Source organism: Gossypium arboreum, chromosome 9, assembly GCF_025698485.1.
Source record: "Gossypium arboreum isolate Shixiya-1 chromosome 9, ASM2569848v2, whole genome shotgun sequence".
Taxonomy (NCBI): Eukaryota; Viridiplantae; Streptophyta; class Magnoliopsida; order Malvales; family Malvaceae; genus Gossypium; species Gossypium arboreum.
In genome coordinates, this window is record NC_069078.1 from 58,245,250 (window position 1) to 58,269,166 (window position 23,917).

A 23,917-nucleotide genomic window follows, 5' to 3' on the forward strand; every position below is an offset into this window, starting at 1 on the left:
ACACCCCTCACCTGTACCCCACGCCGGGATAGGGTTCTAGGCATTACCAAAACTTTACAGTTTGAAACTTACTAAATTGGGTCACCAAGTTTTACTTAAATTTTAAGCTTTTCATCCATGAACAACTCATCCCTTATATAGGCCTTCGAGGCCTATAACATACCTAGAGGCAGTGCGGGACAAATTCGGGTATGTTCGATAAACCTTGGGCTCCTTAGGAATTTTTTCCTTATCACAAAGTGTCACACACCCGTGTAGGTAGGCCATGTGGACTCACACGCGTGTGTGATTTGGAGCACGCCCATGCCCTTCAGCCGTGGGCAACACTGGCTTATCAACATGGCCATGGCACACACCCGTATTGCCTACCCGTGGACGACATTATCTTTTTAACACAGCCATGGCACACACCCGTGTGGCCTACCCGTGTACAACTTTGAGCTAAAATTTTAAGTGCAGGGGACACACGACCATAGCACACGCCCATGGGAGGGAACCGTGTGTCACACACGGCCTAGACACACGCCCGTGTGTCTAACCATGTGGACTCTAATAGGGTATTTTCCAAGCCTTTAGTCACCCCTTTCTACTACTTCTGCTTAGTGGTTACCAAATTCAAAGTAAAACACAATTATACACTTGTAAATAATCTTGATTAAACTAGATGTATGGAAACCTCATATCATTGGTTTCATACATGATAGGTTATTTCCCATTTAGTGTTTATGGGTTCCAATGTCACTTTAATTCATTCGAAATTGGCTCGTTCATGTGACTTATTGCCAATTGGTAACGACCTATCACTTGTAAATAAAACCATGCATAAATTCGTGGGTCATAGCCTACTTCAATTAAGCCAATTTTCGTGGCTATATATAAAGAGATAAACATATTCTTACATACCTTCATTTGGAAAATCAAATGACACATAAAACAAAATACTCAAAAATACTATACATGCCATTGAACAAAACAAACAAAGTCTTTATACCAAAGCTTGTCTAATTGATAGTGTGTTGACTCTCCAATCGTCTTCCAATCCTTTCGAGTCCTCGAGCTCTGTGAGACAGGAAAAAAGAGAGGGGTAAGCATTTACATGCTTACTAAGCTCGAATAATCGGAAAGTAAACTTACCGAGTAATTAGCATACATCCATATTTAAATCATGAAATCATCAATTATGAAATGATTTCCTATCACATACACTTAATCAATGAGTTAGTTACGTAACAAAGCATCATGTAATTTATGTAGGTGAGCTCATCATTCATCATCTTATTGACATACATCATATTAATCCAGTTGAGTTTCTAGGAAAATCTCGATGGAATACCCATTATCTGTCAATTTTTACGAATGATCATTTCACATATATGCACTCCCGCGAACCTCACATTTCATGGCAGGATTACCAGTCCAGGCTAAATCCCTTATAACCACAAACACCCTTTATGAGCTCGAATCTGAATTACCAGTCCAGGCTAAATTCAGACCCTAATTGGATTACCCGTCCGGGCTAAATCCATAATGCACACATATTCTTTGGGAGGCTTGATCATTCAAGGAACACTCGTCCGGGTTAGATCCTTTTCATACTTGAGATCACGGATTACCCGTCCAGGCTAAATCCTTATTGCAACACATGTAAGATCTCTTTACACATATCAATGAGGGTTTATCCATCGAAATCCTTTTGTCAACCTCATCCGAGGCATTTTTCACATGTTACCATCAAATATGCATTTCTATGATATTTCATGCTAATAATAAATGCAATCATCATGCATTCATAAACCATTCAATTATACATATTAGGGGTTTACTTTAAGTTATCCGAACTTACCTGGTATTCTTTTCGGAGTTGTGTTTCGGTTATTCCGAAACCTTGCGTTTACCTCAATCGACCTTAGAATTTGTTCCTCGGGGTCTATAACAACAAAATTTAACTCATTAATACACTACATTATACATTTCAAGTTTAATATCTACCCCTGGTCCAAATGGCTGTTTTGCCCCTAACCTTTCATATTTTTACGATTTAGTCCCTAGGCTCGTAAAATGAAACACATGCACTTTCTATCTTATCCAAGCCTAGCTGAACACTTTTCCTTCTTATGGTAGCCCAAATGTTCCATTTTTTTCTCATTTCTACGACACATTTACATCTTTTGCAAAATAGTCCGTATAAGGGTTTTTCATGAAAATCAACTAGGAAAAGATGTTTAATACACATTCATCTTTCATATTCCTCCATAATCCATCAAAATACAAGCAAATCATGCATGGGTAAATTTTTAAACATGAACCCTAGTATGAAATATGGATAGAAATGGAGAGAGCAAGCTACCGGGATTTCAAAAATACAAAGAGCATGAAAAACAGGGCTTGGGAGCACTTACTATTGAGCTTGGAAAGCTTGAAAACCCTAGCTATGGGAACCCTTGAAGTTTTGGCTGGAAAAGGAAGAGAATGGGCTGATTTTGGTTCATTTTCCCATTTTATTTCATTAAAATACCAAATGACCAAAATGCCTTTAGGCCCTTTCCTTAAAATTCCATCCATGCAAGCCCATTTTTGTCCCAAAACTTAGAATTTGGGAAAATTGCTTTTCAAGACCTTCTAATTCATAACCCAAAGAAATTTCATACAAATTGCTTCTAGAATTCAATTTTTGCAATTTATTCAATTTAGTCCCTAATTTCTAATTGAACACCTTACTCAAAGAATTTCTTCATGAAACTTTAACACATGCATATACTCATATTCTAGGCCTTATAATAATCATAAAATAAATATTTTGATGTCAAATTTGTGGTCCCAAAACCACCATTCTAACTAGGCCCTATTTCAGGATGTTACACATGAACTCCAAGATCGATCCCGAACATTATCAAGAAAGTGTCATTGCCGTTTCTCTCAACTAGCTTGGGTAAGGTCTCTTCTCTCTTCAATTTCTTAATTAATCTTATCCATTAAAAACCTAAATTTCCAGATCCAGAATTTGGAGGGATTTAAAATGACTTCAAAAATATTTTTCTAGATTTTAATAAGATCTCAAATGTTTTAAAATTCAGCCCCAAATTTGGCCACCATGAGTGGTGGTGCGTGCGACTATGTGTAAGAAAGGGGTTGTTTTGTTTCTTGGGTCTTGCCCATATTTTTCCAGCATTAAATTGTGTTCTTGAACACCCATAATAAGACTTTAATCACATGTTAATTAGGAAGAGACGTTCTTAATCAATTAGCCAATCGGATCCCACAAATCGTGAAGCGTAAGTGCAATTAAGGTTAACTAATTTGTTATTTCGACATAGTTGTTGGGTAAAGGTTATGAATTGACTATATGAAGGAATTTAATCATCAATTAGCTACTGATTTTCCAGTATATTATTGAATTAGGTGCTGATCCAAACGCCCCAACTCATCTGTAAAGGCGAAGAATGATTGTACGTACAGTTCGCATCGATACAGTATAAGGAGTCTCGCTAGTTTGGATTAAAAAAAAGTTATAATTTCAACGATTGGTTTGAAATCATAAGTGGGTGCTTGGGAGTTGGTTTAATGGTAAATTTATTGAATTTATACTGAATTTTGGTCTAGGTTCGTTTAAGGAATTATTAAGGAAAATTGGAATATTCCCTAGTATACTGCGATGAAGCGAAAAAAAATAAGGTGTGGGTCCTAAACTCATAAAATTGTTTGAAAATGTTAAATATAATGTTATATATGATAAATTAACTTTCTGATTGGATTGTCTTAATAGCCAAATTATTGATTTTGTGAGTGGCCGAACCAGGTATGTTTCGAGCCTTAAAAGATTGCATGTTGGCAAAATTGCTAGTTTGATAGTACGGATGTTTGATTGAGTTTGTAATTGCATATTTGAGTTATGAGATATGAGAATGTTTAACTGAATGATATAATGTGTTGAGATATTAAGCTTATGTATGATTTAAACACATGAGATATTTGTTTTATTATATATTGAAAAGGGTGCTATCTATGCACAATGAAAATTCGTAAAGTATGTGAAATTGAACGTTATTAATTTATACCAACACAATGGTAATTTGAAAGATTGGAAAACTGTTTCCATTTACTGAAAGTATGTGACTATTGAGGATATGCTGAGCATGTCAAATGAATGTGAAAAGTATTGAGATATGATTATGTATGAGATTGTGTGACATATTACATATGCATTAGGTTGGGATTTTTTGGTTGACGGAGGAGTTCATGGAGTACCATCGACATAAAGTCCACGTTATTCGTAATCAGAGCACTACACCTCGAGTACCGAGGGGATTAGTGATTTTATCGCATATTTATGTTATTGGCGACTGTATCGCACTATTTGATATCCGATAAATTTTCTTCATTATTGATCATTCGGTGGTTTTACCACATTGAGCTATGCCCATAATGTTTCGGAGTTTGTTAGACGGGTTCTGGGGAACTCATGATGTGTAACAGATGGTATGGGTAGGAACCTTTTTGCATTGCATCATGTGTATGACATATTCGAATGTTATTGATTTATGCTATGCATTGTATTTTGTTGTATTGAATGGTATAGATATTAATGATTGTTACTTGAATGTACGATGACCTATGCTCATATAGCATTTGACATCAATTTGATAATGGCTATGTAATGACATGGAATTCCTATGATGGTTCTATTTTCTTTTATTAATTAATGCTAATATGTTTCACTGTATTTGATTTTTTTTCTCGTTTAAATAATTATTCGACTCACACTGAGCTTTTCATAAGCTTACCCCCAATAGTGTTTAACTTTGCAGGTAAACCTCAAAATTAGGTCCGGACTCGACATTCGGAGAATCAACTTGGACCTCGGATTATTATTTTTTAATTAAGTATTATTAAGTCTTTATTAGTTTTGGCTTGTAATTTTTCATTATTTCTGGTCTGTGGCTTGATAACTTTTCTTCTGGGATTTTTGCATGCATGAATTACTCAAACATAATAATCGGATAATGCATGATATCAGACTTAAGTAAAATTTTACATTGTTCCCTAATTTCCGCTGTATTACAAATGAATCATTTTTGTAAAACAAATTGATAAGGCAAATAAGTTTCCAAAATGACTTGAAAAATGATTTTCCCGCTGCATTAGTTTAACATTGAGTTTTTTTTAAAGAAGAGTGACAAGCAAATGGTTTTTTCTAAAACAACACTATCAACAATAAAATGAATTCTAAGTATACACGACCTAATGAATGAATGCTTTTAAACTAACTCAACGTACAACTACAGTTTTCTCTAAAATGAGTTTATTTAAAGTCTTAAAAAGTAACGTAAGTTAGTTTAGCCATTTCGGTGGCTAATGTAGCCTTCTCAATCTAGCGATACCAAAACCATAAGAACAAGCATTTCCTCATAAAGTTCAATCTTAAGTGCCTTAATTCTTGAGGCAACATGAAACATCTCCATAATGTACTCCCCTGTGTTTCCTTGACCCTTATACTTTATAGACATCAAAGAATTTAGAAATGATGTCATCTCAATCTCATTGTTTTTAGCAAAATGTTTCTCAATTTTGTTGAGGAAACCTTGGCCTGAGTAATCTTTTCAGATTTTGTGCCTCTAAAGGCTTCTGAAATGTTGTACTTCATGATCATTAGACTCATGCAATTTGAACGATCCCACCTCTCAAAAACCCTTTTAACATAAGAGGTGTTTTTCGCAGTAAGAGGTGCGGGTTGTTCTTCCCTTAATGCAATGCCTATGTTCATGCAACCAAGCACTATAAGTAAATGCCTTTTCCATTCATTGAAATTAGTCCCATTAAATATAGGTATAGAATTTATATTAGTAGATATTGTGGCAATAGAAGATGAATTAGCTGAATGAATTAGCTGAATATAGAACAAAAAATAAATAAAAATAAACTCACATCAATATTCATAAGTAAACAATAAATTCAGGATAATGGCTAATCCCATCTCAAGATACCAAACACAACATTAATATCAAGTCTTTGGACAGTAATATTAACAGTAAGCGGTACTCTTGTTGTAGCAATCAAACATTGATAATAAATTATATCAAACAATGAATTAACCTTTGGACTAACATATTGCTCACATTAAATACCTTATAATTGTCACACATTTATCACCACATATGTTGTTGAAATTCTACCAAATATTAACTTACCTTTGGGTCAATTAATAAACGCATGAATCACAAAAACATATAATCATCTTGATATTTTAAATAAACTAATCTACACAAAAGAGCTCACTTTGGTAACATTTTGTTTTAACTATTCTATTTAAAATATTAGACATCCTTATTTAAAACCTAAAGCCAAAATCTGAATTTATTTGTTTCAAAATATTTCTCTTAATTTCATCTTTCAATTGAATTAAAACTAATAATATATATATGTATATATATTTATCCCAAAACAACATATGATGATGTTGGCAAATATAATAATAGCTGAATAAATAAAAATAACCTCACATAAAACTTTAAATTTAAATCAAAATAATTTGAATAAAGGAAAAACTCATATCAAGATATCGGGCACTCCATTAATATTTCATATTTGGATAAAATATTAACTTGTAAGTGGTATCTTGGTGTAGTAATCAAACATTGCCAATAAGAACATGTCGAACCATAAATCTTCCTTTGGGCTAATTTATTGCTCACATATAAAACCGAATAATTGTCACATGTTTATTACCATAGGTGCACATGAAATATTATTAACCTTCATTTGAGCTGATCAATATTAACATAACTTATGTTACATGCACACAACCTTTTATACTTTAAAACAAAATAATTTATACAAAAAATCACTTTAATGACTTATTGCTTCAATTAAGTTATATATATATATATATATATAAACATACCAATATTTAAATTTAAAATTTACCCAATAGTCAAATGTCAAGACTATTATTTTTATTGCTTTATAAACTCCAAAATAACCTAAAATAAAGTTGTCTTAATAATGCAATAAAAAACTAAAAACCTTAATCTTTGACTGGGTTTTTTTTTTCCAAAATCATATATATCAAAACCAAGCAGAAATAATGTAGTGGTTCAAAGACAAATAATTGACAAGCACATGTACTCATAATTTTGGCATGGACTAAAACACCAAAGCAATTCACACATATACATGTATTCATAATCAAATAGAAAAAATTAACTTGAATTTATCATGTAAATTCAAAGTTGTATTTATGATTAAATAGATATTCATATGAATACTTGAAAAATATTTTCAAGCCAATAAATCTCAAAAACAAAATCATAATAGTTGGCACATCCCATAGTTCATATTGTAGACCATATCAACATAATTTAACTAAATATTTGGAACTATAAGATGCCAAAACCTAATATTATAGAACCAAACTTAAAACCAAATTATTTAAATATGTATATAGTTGACATGAATTTGCACCAAAGCACGCATAAAATTGAATATATAACCATAGCAAATAAATAAATAAATAAAAATAATAACAACTTCAACGTTATCCATCAAAACTTAATTTCACCAATTAAACTATAAAAGATATCTTATTGAATAATGATTATAAACATATATTCACACAAACTATAATCATGCATTAGTCCTCAAAATCATTGATATGCATATAATATAAATACACACAATTATATTGAATAATGGTTATAAGCATATATTCACACAAACTATAATCATGCATTAGTCCTCAAAATCATTGATATGCATATAATATATATACACACAATTATAATAATAGAAAAATAATACTGGCTTGCCTTTCATATTTCATGTAAACTCAAATTTAGATTCATGACTAAAGCCATTATCATAAAACTTCTTTATACGCACAAATACTTTTAAAAGAAAAATCCATAACCACCAAATATAAAAAGAATGCCAAATTGTATAAAAGCCTTCATATGTGCAACTACTTATGAAAATTCATAGCCACCATATAACAATATAACAAAACCCAAATCTATTATTCCTAATACTCGATACATAGATTTCAAAGATATTACCATAGATAATCAAAAAAAAAATTGATTCTAATAGTTGAACACACGTTATGCAATTGAAGAATAACAGTCAAACCAACTTTCATTAAATAAAAAATGCACAGATTCTTAGTTTTGGAAATTCCAGAACAATAAGTTCACTTAATTCCTCATTATCGATTAACAATGAAAGAAGATTGAAGCATAATTGAATCTAGAGAATCAATAAATAATAATTGAAGCTGTATGAATACTCAAAATATACATGCTTGCGATTTCTTTAAAATATGTAACAATCGACTAAAGAAAAACCAACAGTCTGCATTCAATGGACTTCAAAACCAAATCTGATTCTCATTTGTTTTATTATAAAGAATATATAACACAAGCAAAGCCTTTTATATATATATATATATATATATATATATGTATGTATATGCGTACTGCATTAAAAAAAAACACCAAAGTAAAACTGCTGAAACATTAATAATATATTCATATTTTAAATTCAATTGTCAAGCTTCAATTCCATTAAAACTTACCCTGATTCCTTCAAGATTCAAAACTTTTTTTTAACAGATTTCCCTTTAAAACCAACACCTATATAGTTTAGGTTTTCTGACCGAAAGTGAAAAGCCAAGATAAATTCATATTAGCCTAAACATTCAACATTGAATGAAAATCAAATTAAAAATAACCCTAAAAAGAATGAATCATAATTAATCAAACCCTAAAAAAAATTTATCTAGAATTTCAAAGATTCAACATTATATATACACTATAAGAAAACTGTGACAGCCCTAATGTGACCCTAGTCGGAAAGTGGTTTCGGGACTACAAAACCGAGTCATAAAAATAATTACTTGCTATATTCTATGCTTATTATGTGTGTACATGAGTATGTGGAAGTTTCATTCTCTAATTTTGCCAATTGCATGAGAAATTATTAAATAGGGATCAATATGAGACATGGTGAAATATGATAGGCTAATTTTAAATGGCTTGTTAATGCATGATGACACAAGGGTGGACTTGCATGTCAAATTCCCCAATTCCTTTGTAGTGGCCGGCAAGATGGATTGTTGATGGGCAATATATATGTTAATTAGATATTATAATAAGAAATTGGGTTATTGGAGATAAAATATTGTTAGTAAAAGAAGGTAAAAATGAAAAAAAATGAAGGAATGCTCATCTTTCTTCTCCATTGCCGTGACTTGAGGGAGGAAGAAGAAAGGAATTCTTTTGTTCATGATTCGGCTTGGATGATGCTTACGAAGAGGTAAGCACTTTGAAATTCTTGGGAATTTAGGTATAAATAAGGTGATTAGTTCAAGTTCTACTCATTCCATGGATTAAGTTTGGTTGTTTGGGAGGTTTGATATTCGGCCAAGTAGTTTGAAGCTCTTGTTACATATACTTTTTCTTGAAGGTTGAAATTGGTTTGTTCATAAGGGGGGGTACCGAATGTGGTCATTGAAGAGTCTTAATGAACAAAATGTGTGGCTTGGGTTTATGACATTCGGTTAAGGAATATTGTGTGCTAGCAAGGTTGGTTTAATATATATATGTAAATCACTTTGTATTTGATGATTAGAAAAAAAATAGTGAAGGGCAAATTAAAATGATGTTGGATAAATTTTTAGTAGAGTTGTGCTTAAGCATTCGGTCATTGATGGGCATTGTTGTAACCTAATTGTAGTTGCAACTCTTAATTTTGAGATGGAATTTGTACATATAAGTTAAGTGAATGGTTAGGGCCGAATGAGGTGTATAAAATTTTAAAGCATGCTAGAATTATACATTAGTAAGAATGTGTAATTGTACTAAATTCTCTATTTGAATTCGGTTAGGTATAGTCATGGTATGAGCTCATTAAGGGTGCTATCTTATAAGTGAATGTAGCTTTAGTTAACCTTATGTGCCATGCGTGTGCTAAAATAATTAATGAATTGGATGTTATTTTAGGTGTATGGTTGGTCTTATTATTAAAAATAAGGGTTGAGTACCTTGAATTTCTCTTTGATATTCAAAATGATTAAATCAATTTAATTGTTAAATTAAGCTCAAGAGCAAAGGGAACTAAATCGATAAAGGAAAGGAGAAAGCAATCGAATAGCCGAGTTGGAACCGTTCTACCCAACACAAGGTAAGTCATTAAGCATATATTTGGTATTGATTTAAACGATCGTAATACCTATGCAATTGTGTTTAATGAGGTGAAATGTATACAAATGTATATGTATGTAGAGATGAAATTGTCGAATGTAAAAAGAAGTGAAGCGTATAGAGTGGTTGGTTTTCGGCACTAAGTGTGCGGGCAATAAGTGTTCACGGTTGAGAGATTGGCACTGAGTGTACGAGTTGAAATGCATGGCACTAAGTGTGCGAGCTTGAAATGCATGGCACTAAGTGTGCGAGTTTAAAGTATATGGCACTAAGTGTGCGCGGCTGATTATTTAGCACTATGTGTGCGAACCCACTATGTATTTTCTATAGATTATTTACATTAAGGGTGCGACCTTACCGAGTCAATTTTGGACAGCGGAAAGGGTAAGTACCTTGAGTTCATGGCTAATAGGTGCTATGTTTATATTTGGAGTTGAGCGTGGTAAGTTTTGAACCTATGTGATGATTATAATTGAAGTCACGTACATAAGGTTCATCATGGAATAGGTGAAAGTTCGTTTAGTTGTATGATTGTAACGAAAATAAAATGATGTATGGAAATGCCTCAATTACTCTATTGAATAGCGTATGAAATGTCAATGTAGGACTTGGAATGAGATTGAATCGTAAGGTCTAAGAAACTATGGCATAGTTCGGTATGGATGGAGTACTTAGCCTCATTTCGTTGTTTCCTCTTGTGAAAATTTTATTAATGGAGGGTAGTGTAATGCTTATGACTTCTTGAGTTATATACTCATTCGGTGTTTGCTTGTCACCTATTTTAGGTTTCTTGGACTCGACTTTTTGCATTACTCGGGACCGTCATCGAAGTCATCACACCGGCTAGCAACTTTTGGTATCTTCTTTTTAGTTGGTCTAGGAGAACATTTCGGCATGTATAGGCTATTATGTTTTGTTGAAATTTGGTATGTAAACTTTAGCCATGCGAAAATGGCATAATGTTCGGTTGGATTTGGTTCTATGATGTTTGGACACAAGTCTTGGTAATTCGGTTTTGGTTGAGTATTGGTTGAGGCCTACTCGATTATTATGCCATATGTCATGGCTGATTATTTTCGATGTTAAATTCATGATTTGGTAATAGTGTAGTAGGGAGATGCTCGGTGATGATTAACCTTTGGCATGGCTAGTCATGGTCATAATTTGTAATATGTATGATGAATTATTAGTTAGATCAAGGAAAATCATGAAATAGGCATAGTTTGCTTTAGTAATAGATGCTGACAGCAGCAGTGATGTGAGATTGAAAAATCACTAAAAATAGTAGAAATGGAATTAAATAATGAATAAATTATGTAATCTAAGCTTGATGAGTCTATTTCCATATGGAAGAAACGAAACTACCATATGAGCTGTATGTTAGGAGATAATTAAATTCTTGTGAAACAGGGCCAGAGCGATTTCTGGATCCCCTGTTTCGACTTAGAAAATTCACTGTAAATTTTATCGAGATAATTAGAGGTCGTGCCTTATATGTAAAGATTCTTTATCGAGTCTAGTTTCATTAGAGACAAACGGCATAGGCATTGAAGCCCTTTATAGGGAGATATTTAAATCGTAAGGTACAGAGGTCAGTGTAGTTGAACCTTGAAATAGGGGAGACTTTAATGAATAAAATGTACTAATTGGCCCAACCAAAAATTCTACAAAAATTCCCCCATATAGATATATGAGTCTAGTTTCGGAGAAAATTTACAGAATTGGATTTCGAGTTCCAGAACTCAAGATATGATTTTTAAAGCGACTACGATACAGTTAGCCAGCTTGCCTGGAACAAAAAAAAATAATAAATAGGGGGAAATAAATGAAGTAAGCTCGGTAACACCTCGTATTCGATTTCCGGTAACGGTCACGGGATTGGGGTGTTACAAAAATAGACTTTTAGCGGTGTTTTTTTTAGCCTTTAGCGGCGTTTTCAAAAGCGCTGCAAAAAACGCCACTATAGGAACCGCCGCCAAATTTTACGGCGTTAATCTGAAAAAAACGCCACTAAAAGTCATGGCTTTTAGCGGCGTTTTTTTCACAAACGCCGCTAATTTTGGCAGATTTAAAATATACATTTTTCACCAATATCAAACCCTTCCTGCATTAAATCCAACCAAAAACAACAAATATAGCATGAAATCCAACCAAAAAGAGCAAATGTAGCATAAAAAATACAATCATAAACATTAAATCTAAATGATACTTCAAATTCAACGAAAGATCTATGATGTAAATTAAAAAATTAAGTAATATTCTTACAATAATGTTAAATGTGACAATGTTAAAAGCATTCTTACAAGAAGAAAACTAATGTCTAAGATGGCGATTTTGGCGACTGCTGAAACATCTGCATCATTTGCTGAAGCTGTAGCTAGAGCTCATCGTACTTTCTGCTCTGCTCTGTTGCCATTGCTACTGCCTCTGCCTCCCTCGCTGCTGTCGCTGCCTCCCTCACTGCTGCCTCCGCTTTAAGTTGTTGCTGGAGTTCTTCATATTTTCTTTGAACCTCGGCAATTTGCTCAACTGTGCTCGCTTGCATTTGAGCTATCTGGTCCCTTAACCTCTGAACATCAGCTTGAGCTTGACTCCTGGAAGGCATGTATTGCTGGGAGCCGAATCCAAAATATTGGGTCGGGGTAACACCAGATCCTTGAAATCGAACCCGACCGTACCTTTCAAGACCCAAAACTTCAGTGATAATTCTGTTATCAATGTTCTCAAGATTAACAGAACTATCAGTCGAAGCAATCGCTTCGTACTCCGCCTTCTTCTCCTTTAGTTTCTCCTAATAAATCAATCAAAGAGTTAGAAACGAAATATATAATAAAAAGGAATGCAACATAACTTAACATTATTTAAAACTACTAACCACGAATTAAACCATTATAATTAAACATTATAAATATTTGTAATAAATCAAATTTTATTAAGTAAATATACCATAATTTCTCCAGCTTCGGATGTCATAGGAGATCCATCTTTTTTCCTATGCGTAATCTCAAAAAGCTGAAGGCGTCCAACTTTTTGACCTGACGAGATTTCCTACAATATAGTAGTAAAAATATTATTTAATAGTAGAAAGTCATTAATATTTGACAGAATTAATAAATTCATAATACCTCAGCCTCAGCTACAGAAGCAAAACTTCTCGACCCTGCCGTGTGCATAAATTTTTGTTTTTGTCTGCTGCTTGTTCCAACTCGCTCACGGTCCTACATAATGAAATTATTATTACGTATATAGTAAACACTATATATAAGAGTTTGGAAATACGTAATACCTCTCCTTTCTTTGAATTCAAGAATCTAACCGCATCTTCCCATTGGTACCTCAGCATTCCTGGTGGGACATTTCTCAATTTTTCCTCGAGGCTTATGTCTTTCTTAAAATATAATTTTTTCAAAGTGCTTTTATAGTCTCTTCATTTTTTACCCAATGCCTTCTTGATATAGTCATCGGAGACCTCTAAAGCAAATCTCTCCTAAAAAAACACAAGTTTAGAATGTAAATATAAATGAAAGTTAAACTGAAGTATTATAAATTACTTTAACGTTTTGTTACCTTAATATTATCAAGAGCCTGATTTTTGTTGCTATCAGGCATTTGATGCCATGATTCGTAGTTGATGGGCAACATATTGGCATTTCGTGATATAATGCCCAAATAGCCTGCTAAAAGTCGAGCTTCAGATCCAACAGGCTGACCATGACTGTTTCTACTTACTTTGACACGCTCGACAGGATTTAAGTGGTATAAATCTTTAAGCAGCGTACGTCCTCGACCTCTGCGAGTCCTACCACTTTCAGCTGAAAAATGATATATTATTATAATATTAAAATTGACAAATAAATCAATAATAAAAGTCAACACATGTAAAATGAACTTAACATTACTTTGAAATTCTGCAGGCTCGTCAAGTGTCTTCGGCACATTCGAAGATCCAACAACTGTCTGTTGTTCACTATTTGCTTCTTCCGAATTTGGAGTATTCTGGACAATACTTAAATCTCGTAATCTTCTTCTACGCATTTTTCCTGCAATACACATAAAATAGTTGAAGTTTTAGTAACAAATTATAACAATAATAGTACACATAAAATAGTTAAATTATATAACATTACCAAGATTAAAATTATAATATTACATATAATTAAGAAATCGTAAAATCTTACTACATCATTATTTGTAAATATCTTCATCTACATCATGTCGAACCCATTGATGTTGTGTACTAGTACTAGGGATATTTTCATCTAAGTTTTGTTCTGGAAAAGATAATGTTTCTGATCTTTCGACGATGTCATCTCTACTTCCATTACCCATGTCAAACAAGTCTCTAGGGGTGTTTCGGAGTACAACATGCCAACCCTCATCAGTTGGATCTTTCGAATAAAAAACTTGTTTCACTTGAGAAGAAAATACATATGTCTCGTCCATCAATTGTTGTCCAGTGTGAATCAAGTGAGATAAATTAACCATTGTAAAACCAAATTGATCTTTTTTAATTCCGCGAGTAGTATTAACATCAGCCCAATCACATCGAAATAAGACAACTTTCCATCTGCCATAATAATCCAATTCAATAATGTCGGTAAGAAGTCCGTAATACTCCACATTACCCTCAACCGGATTATTGTCCCTAGCACTAGCATAACTTGTAATTGAAGACTTAATAACAATTCCACAATTTTGAGTTCTCCTCATTCTCTCGCGATATTTTGTTTGAAATCTGTATCCATTAATGAGGAAGGCACTATATCTTTTTATTACTCTATTCGGACCTTGGGAAAGCCATTTAATTTCGTCATTGACGTCCCTCCCACTCCAAACCTATTGAATCGAAAGTAAATTGAGTAATTATAAATGTATTATGTAAAAACATTCTTATTTGATTAATTAAATTTCGCGATTATATGTAACTTATTAACTTCAGTTACATACTGTTTGGCTTAACCATTCATGAAAAGATTATGTGAATAACTTATTAATCTCTCGATGTTGTAATCTTCGAGAGCGTGCACGAGATCTCAAAATTTGTTTGTACTCACTATGTTAAAAACAAGTTTAATTGGTTAGAAGATAAACAAATCAAAACAATGAATATGTGAGGAAATTTTTGAACTTACTTGCGTAACGGTTCAACTGAATCGTGGTGAAAAAGTACATATCGATGTGCTTGTATCCACGATATATCATCTAATTCTGCAATTTCAACTTTGCCGATTGGTTCTCCATAACTTTGGAATAAATAAGTTTCGGCCAAGTTATGATCATTGAGCCCATCATTTCTATTTGGTCTATTCAATCGTGTTTCAACATCTTCTAAATATCTAGAACAGAAGGCCATGCACTCCTCTGCCAAGTAGCCTTCAGCAATTGATCCTTCTGGATAACGCTTATGCGACAATAAGATTTCAATTTGCTTAGGAACCTAAACACGATATACAATATTTATCAAAAGTTGTAACTAAATGTATAGAGGCGAATGAATAAATACTTGACAAATAAATTAGCACATTTCTATAGGATACATCCATCGATAAAAAACTGGTCCACCAAGTATTGCTTCGTGAGGGAGATAGATTACCAAGTGCACTATAATAGTGAAGAAGGAAGGTGGAAAGATCTTCTCCAAATTGCATAAATTCAAAGCGGCTCGATCCTGTACTTTCTCAAGTTCTTCAACATCCAAAACTTTGCCACAAATAGCTTTCATTATATTTGATAGTTCAATTATACAGGACGTTACATTTTTTGACATGCAGCACCATAAAGCAACTGGGAGTAAATCTTGCATGAAGATATGGTAATCATGTGATTTTAATGAATATAATATTCAATCTTTAAGACTCACACATTGAGATATATTTGACGCATACGCATCTGGGACCTTTATATCCTTCAACACCATGCAAAACACCTCTTTCTCTTTCTTTGACATTGGAAAAATAGAAAACGGCAACTGATATTTCCTATTCGGAAGTACTTGAGGATGAAGATCACGCTGAATTCTCATGTCAACTAAATCAAGTCGACTCTGAAGATTGTCTTTTGATTTTCCATCGACATTCAAAATTGTCCCAATTATGTTCTCCCAGACATTCTTCTCAATATGCATGACATCAAGATTGTGGCGTAAAATGTTGTGCTCCCAATAAAGCAACTAAAAAAAATACTCTTTTTTTCCACAAGTCCGCCTCATTAAGATCATCCTCTTCGTCTGATTCATCATTAGATTCATCCCTCGATCTTCTCTTTGTTTGCATGTTAGGTGGTTGATTCATCTTTCCATAACTAAAATTGATATCTTTTAACATAAACAAGATTTCAGATCCAATGGTCTGCTCAGGAGCTTCTCTGTACTCTTCAGTACCATCAAATAGAGTCCTTTGAAATCTAAATTTATGATTTCCATCTAACCACCGACGATGGCCCATGTAAGAGAACTTCTTCCCATTGTACAACCACTCCAAACAAGTTTGCGCAACACAACAAGGACAAGCATAACGTCCTTTAGTACTCCAACCCGATAAATTAGCATAAGCCGGGAAATCATTAATTGTCCCCAACAAAGCTGCACGTAAATTAAAGTTCTCCTTTCTCAATACATCATATGTATCAACACCCGACCATAACTGTTTTAACTCTTCAATAAGTGCCTGCAAATAGATGTCAATATCATTTCCGGGACCTTTCTCTCCAGGGATAATCATTGATAAAATAAACGAAGATTGTTTCATGCAAATCCATGGAGGCAAATTGTAAGGAACAAGCACTACAGGCCAAGTACTGTACGAAGTACTCATGATTTTAAATGGATTAAAGCCGTCAGCTACTAGCCCAAGCCTCACATTCCGAGGATCGTTTGCAAAGCTTGGAAATTTACTGTCAAATGATTTCCAAGCTAAAGAATCTACAAGGATGTCTTAATAATCCATCATTGGTCCGTTGATCATTATGCCACCTCATAGATTAGGCTGTCTTTGACGACATGAAAAGCCATTGAAGTCTTGGTATTAGGGGAAAATATAGCAAAACCATGACTGGCTTCTTTCTTAACTGTGCCCCACCTTCATGCGCATTCACATCTTTTGTATTACTATTCATCCAACGAGACTTACCGCAAACATGACAAGACTGTTGGTTTTTCTGATCACCCCAGTACAGCATATAGTTATTTGGGCAACTATGAATTTTATCGTACCCAAGGCCCAAATCTTTTATTAGTCTCTTCATATCTTAACGAGATTGGGGGATTTTTGCAAACGGAAACATCTCTCTCAGAAACTCTAGCAGCATTGTAAAAGAGTTTCCGGTCCACCCTCCCAACCATTTTAAGTGAAATAGATGAATACAGAAGGACAATTTCAAATATTTTGATCCCTCGTAAAGTTCTTCGTTCATTTCATTAAGTAAATTGTAGAACTTCGCCGCTTCTTCATTTGGCTCCTCATCAGGTGCACTTGTTCCCTTTTCACAAAAAAACATTTCCACCAATATTTCAATCATCGGATGCAATAAAGTCAGGTGGAAATGATTGCTCACCATGACTGTGCATATTAAATGCATCCCGCAACATACCTTCCATGTCATCTTGTCTAACATCTCGATGGTAGCGATGATCGTGGATAAGTCGGATTAATCGTTGAAGAAGTTCCACTAGATGTATACTCTCCATGGAAAATCCATTTTTTATACGCCCGAATAAAGCCATCAACAATTAGATGTTCGTAGACAACTTCACAAAAATGCCAATTGATGTTGCCACACCTCTTACACGGGCAAAGAATCATATTCTCTTGGCTTGCATTTTGAAATGCAAAATTTAGAAAAGTTTGAACTCCATTTCGATAGCCGTTGCTTACCCTTGACAAATTCATCCAACTCCTATCCATTTCGTTGTTCTTGAAGTCTAAAGTTGACAATAAATTACATGGATAAGTTGTTTATTTATAAGTATAATTAAGTTATGTAAGTCATGTATTATGTAAGTTATGTAAATTATGTAAGTTATGAATTTTGATCTTTAAATTATGTAAGTTATGTATTATGTAAGTTATGAAATTTGATCTTTAAATTATTATGTAAGTTATGTAAATTATGTAACTTATGAAATTTGATGGATTAAATTATGTAAGTTATGAAATTTGAACTTTAAATTATTATGTAAGTTATGTAAATTATGTAACTTATGAAATTTGGTCTTTAAATTATGTAAGTTATGTATCATGTAAGTTATGAAATTTGATCTTTAAATTATGTAAGTCATGTATTATGTAAGTTATGTATTATGTAAGTTAAGTAAATTATGTAAGTTATGAAATTTGAACTTTAAATTATGTAAGTTATGTATTATGTAAATTATGTAAATTATGTGAGTTGTGGTGAACTTGAAAAAATATATTACTTTTGAATATATATTACTTTTGAATTAGAAACATTTAATACATAATTTCCTTCTTTAAAAAAACTTATAATTTCCTAAACAGCAACATGGTCAAATTTAAATAAAATTTTAGAATTCCCATCAAATTCGAAAAGCTTTATTTTTAAATACACTAAATGAAAAGTCAAATTGAAAGTATGGGAGAAACCACCAAAAGGAAGAAGAATGATATTTTACTAAAAGAGATTGTTGAAAGTAAAAAGGAAGTCTTGAGAAAAAAATTTAGTGGTCAAAATCCAAGAAGGAACATGGAAATTCTTTTCATGTTTTGGCTTTTACACTTAAACGTGGGCTAAGTGTCATCCCAATTTTTTCAATTTGTCAATCTGGGATGGCTGCTTTATGATGTTGAAATTTCCATATATTTTATTTTTTATAAATTGTTTAGGATTTGATTGAATTTTGTGATGAAAATATTTTTCATAAGATTTTTGTATGATTCATTTTATAACCACTATAGCTATCATTAAAATAATTTTCACTTGTTGAGAGGGCGTAAAAAGCAACTATTGAATTTGGAGTAGTGCTCAGAGAAAAATTGAGAAAATAAAAGATAAATTTGAATCATAATAGGGTTAATATTTGATATATTGACGGTATGTTTTTTCACAAGTAATTTTAAAAAATTAACATATGTCTTTATTTTTTAGTATTTTACTCAATTTAAAATTTTATCGAGTTAAGCAAAATGAAATTTGAGTCGTATCAAATAAAATTGAGTGAAATTATTCGAGTTCAATTAAAAAAGAAAACATATCAAATTAAAAACTTATTATAATGTAACTAATTTAAAAATATTTTCAAAAGCCAAAATTTAAAATTAATTTGGAAACAAAATAGTTCTGCTCCAAACAGAACCAGCAATTAAATCTTTACAAAACCGCAACCCCAAAATATTAATTTTTCCAAAATCATCATGATAAAACTATTATTGATTAGAATTTTGAGCTAAAACGTACCTTAATAATTTCAACAACCTGGTCTACTCCACTCTCACCAGCAAACGTTGGAGTCACAAAAGTAATATTTGTTAAGTAATTTAAAGTGAAAATGCATAGAAATAAGGAAAAAAAATTAGCAGCGAAACCTGTACCTAGAACAGATGTCAATGGCTGTGGTGTATTTAGTTGCACCAAATATTAATTCAGGTGCTCGATAGTACCTAAAACAGATGTAAGATTATAAGAGTAGCACCAAATATATTTCAGTTTAAGCAAATATAAAAAACTTTATCTATATCAGTACCAATTATTAATTCGAAGATTAAATAGTAGGTTCAGTTGAACCAATAGTTGCAGGAGGAGCAGAAAGCAGTAACTGAAATACATACAACATTAATTCACTAATACAGAGACATGGAACTATATCCTAAAAATCAAAACACAAGGAATTAAAGTATATGTACCATATTTAGTATACAATATAATTTTACTTCATATATTTTACTTCATATAATTATTATAGTAATAATTAAATTTATTAACAATCGTCATAGTACAAAAATAGGGTAGAAAAAATTAGGTTTTGGTTAAAAGCAGTCTAAAAAATATTTTTGTACAAAATTAATTCAAACTGTAACACCCTGAATTTGGGCCTAGAAGTTTTGGGCCTTGAGCATGGGAGCGGTTGAAGGCATCTTATAATATTTTGTTGTGTATGTAAATTTCGTTAATGAAGGCTTGTTTTAGTGGTTAAGTGTGCTGAGAAGTGTTGGAGAAGTCCTGGGTTCAAACTTGGACTCTAGCAAAAAAATTGGTTTAAGGTGAATCAAACCCTTGATGTAGTAGGTAGGTCTTAAGAATATTGTTGGAGAAATTGTGCCACAAAAAGCCTTGTGGTCTGGTGGCAAAGTAGCGCCACATAAGAGGTAGGAAGATGGCGTCATAGAGTTCGCAAGGAGGTCCAGGGTTCGAAACTCATGGCAATCAAAGAGCATTTATTTTGCTAACAGGGGCCGGCAAGAGTTGGTGTTGAATTTAAAATCTGATGATGGAGGGATCCCACATCGGGAAGCTAACATAAGAGTGGATGCGAAGCTGGCTTTAAATAGAGAGAACCATGAGGAGAGTAAAGGTACCTTTCTTGGCTGATCCCTTTCGCTTTATGGCGTGCTCGTTTGGGTTGGGCGTCGGCTAAGAGTGCTCAGAGTGCGGATTAACTCCAGTCTCCTATCAGGTGTGTATTTCTCACTACTTTAGCTATAGGATGGCTATTTCGGGCCGCGATGGGCCTAAAGGGGCCATGTGGGCCCAATTGGATAAGTTGTTTGATTGTGTAGTAAATATTGGACTAGGCTAGTTGAATCTCATATTTGTGGCTAGATTTGGGCTAAAAGGGCCACACGAGCGTGTGGGCCCATTTGGGCCGAGAATGGGCTTTAGGCCCATTCGTATTGTTATCCCTGTTTAGAATATTTTAGTTTACCAAATTACTGAAATACCCTCGACTTGTAAAATTACCAAAGTACCCTCGATTTACAAAATTATTGAAATACCCCTGTAGGGTAGAATTACTGAAATACCCCTATAGGGTAGAATTACCGAAATACCCCTGTAGGGTAAAAATACCGAAATACCCCTATAGGGTAGAATTATCGAGATACCCTTGTGGGGTAAAATTACCATTTTGCCCCTAGGGTGTTAAATGACTATTTTGCCCTTGTGGGCAAGTGGACCGACGTGAATTTGTGTGGTTGTGGATTTGATTGTGAATATATGTTGGTGATATGAATGAATTGACTGTGATTGTTTAATTCAAATATGGGCATGACATTCTGCATACATGACATGTTGCATGGGTTGGGATTTTGTATGGAGGAAGATCTGATCTGTTAGGATCGCATGGTTGCTTGACGACTGTGGATCCACCGAAGGCTTAAGAGCCGTATATTTGTACTGATTTGATAAGGTCACACGGGTCACCCGAGATGACTATGGACCGATCGATGGCTGAGTGCCAATCATGTTACCGAAGGCTGTGTGCCAAACATATTTGCCTAAGGCTGTGTGCCAATATATGATTATTGATGACTCGTGTCTATCATATATATGATTATTGATGACTCGTGTTTATCATATTTACTCAAGGTTGTGTGCCGACTATATTACCGTCGCTGATGGCTATGTGCCTAACATAATATAGCTACTGATGGCTTAAAGCCAATTATTCTGATTATGGCTTTGCGCCAACCTACGTATGGCTTTGTGCCAACCTGATTATGGTTGTGTGCCGTTATTGTGGGCTTCGTACCGATTATAGACCCGTTATCAATGGCTTTGTGCCACGTATTCTGTTAAGTGGCTTTGCCACATTATCTGATTCTGGTGGCTCTGCCACAATATCTGTATCTGGTGACTCTGTCACAATATCTATTCTGGCAGCCATGCTACAAATTCTATGGTGTGTAGCGGATGGGTGGGTTGAGTTGTCTCCCCACATGGTGTAAGGTTGGTACGGGGGTGTATACGGCTGGATTGGGTTGGGATTGCATTCACATTCTGATTCTGATTCTGTTACCTGATATTGATTCTGATTCTGTCACCAAATTCTGATTCTGATTTTGGATTCTGATTCTGTCACTTGATTCTGATTCTGATTCTCATTTTAATTCTAGTTCTGATAATGTTTCCTATTCTGTAATGGGCTAAGGCCTATCTGGTACTGTCTGTTATAATGGGCTAAGGCCCAATTGATACCGGAACTGTAAGTAGGGCTGGGGCCAGACTTTTAATTCTTTTATATGACTAACTGTTCCTTTTATATAGTAGGGGATTTCACACTGAGTTTTCGTAAACTCACCTCGTTTATTAACTTTTCAGGTAATTTCCAACCTTAGAAGGATCGGAGCTACGAGGGGCTTGGAGGAAGCCACACGCACTGTTTATGTTACAGTTTTGATTATTACTTTTAAATGTTTTTATGTGGGTTGTATTAAAGCCGTTGTAATTTTCTGGATTTCAAATTTGGAATTTTATTTATTGTTCTTATAATTGCTAGTATTCGAACACGGTTTTCCAAAGCAACTCATCGTTGTTCAAAACATCACGTATCCGCAATTGTTTTTAAATTAAGCTTCAGAATCGCCAAGATTTTTACAAAGTTGTTAAGAATGTTATTCAATTGAGGTTTTCTAACAAGGTTTAAAAAGGGTATAATTTTTTAATTATTAAGAAGGGTTTTTAATGGAAACATGGTTTTCGAAAAACACTTCAATGTGACATGCCAGATTCGAGCCAAACTTCCAAGCCGGGTTTGGGGTGTTACACAAATACTATGATATATTAATTTGGTAACAGGTACTCGGTATCATGAAGTTTAGTACATTAGTTAATATTGTAAAATTGAACAGTTTCTAAGTAAATCTTGACAGAATAACCCAAACAAGAAGGAATTATATAACCAACCTGCAGTGTACAAGAAGTAACAGATAGGCATTTGATACTTGATAAGGATGCTAACAAACTGATACAAAAATTATCAATCTGAATGGCTGATCATTTTTTCAATTGCTCCCTAGAATGCATTGCTTTATCAAATTAGATTCAAAACACAAAACATAAATGTAAAAGTAATTAAGTAAAAAACTTACTTGCATCTCAGAAACAGATACAGAAGAATGACCCTGAAAAAGTTTAAAAATTAAATGTCAGGAAAATCCAACTGATTTGTACCAAAATAGATCATCTTCAAACTACAACCATCTAAATTGAAAATTGATATAAGGCATAACGTGAGTAATCCAGTCAATGTTCAAGATCAAGTGATGGAGAATTGAAAGACAATGACATTTCCTCAGTAAAACTTCATGTCAGTTTTGCCTCGGCATGGGAGTAAAACTAGTTGGTGAAAGCAGAATAAGTGAATCAGTAATGAATTTAAATTAGTATGTGGCTATTGAGCTAAAGTTAAGATGGTTGGTTTGAATGATGTACATGCATGTGATATTAAAGACCCAAAGCAAAACATAGAGTGGACAGTGCCAGAAGGAGAATGTGGCCCAGGCTATTCAATCATGTAGAATATATAAGCTAATCTCTTTCTTTATCATTGCTCGTTGGAAATATAGTTCTACTTTTGTATGAATATACTTCTCATGGTTAGAATATACTTCTAAACAAATAGAGTTACTCTAATTCCCCATAAATCCGGACATAGGTTCAAATTTACTACATGCAAAACTCTTCAATAATCATGGGTTTTCATCACCCAATAGTTGTTCAGTGGTGTGGCTTCTATTTTTCAATGATTACAGAAGGTACTCGTACATTTTCTT

The 23,917-nt window shown here is 33.5% G+C and overlaps 1 long non-coding RNA gene across 1 annotated transcript; it reads left to right on the forward strand.

Moving 5' to 3' along the window:
• The first annotated feature begins 20,711 nt into the window (after positions 1–20,711).
• LOC128280628 (uncharacterized) lies at positions 20,712–22,643 on the forward strand. Its single transcript, XR_008270725.1, has 2 exons — positions 20,712–20,820; positions 22,464–22,643. It is a non-coding gene; the product is annotated as an uncharacterized LOC128280628 (long non-coding RNA).
• The last annotated feature ends 1,274 nt before the right edge of the window (positions 22,644–23,917 follow it).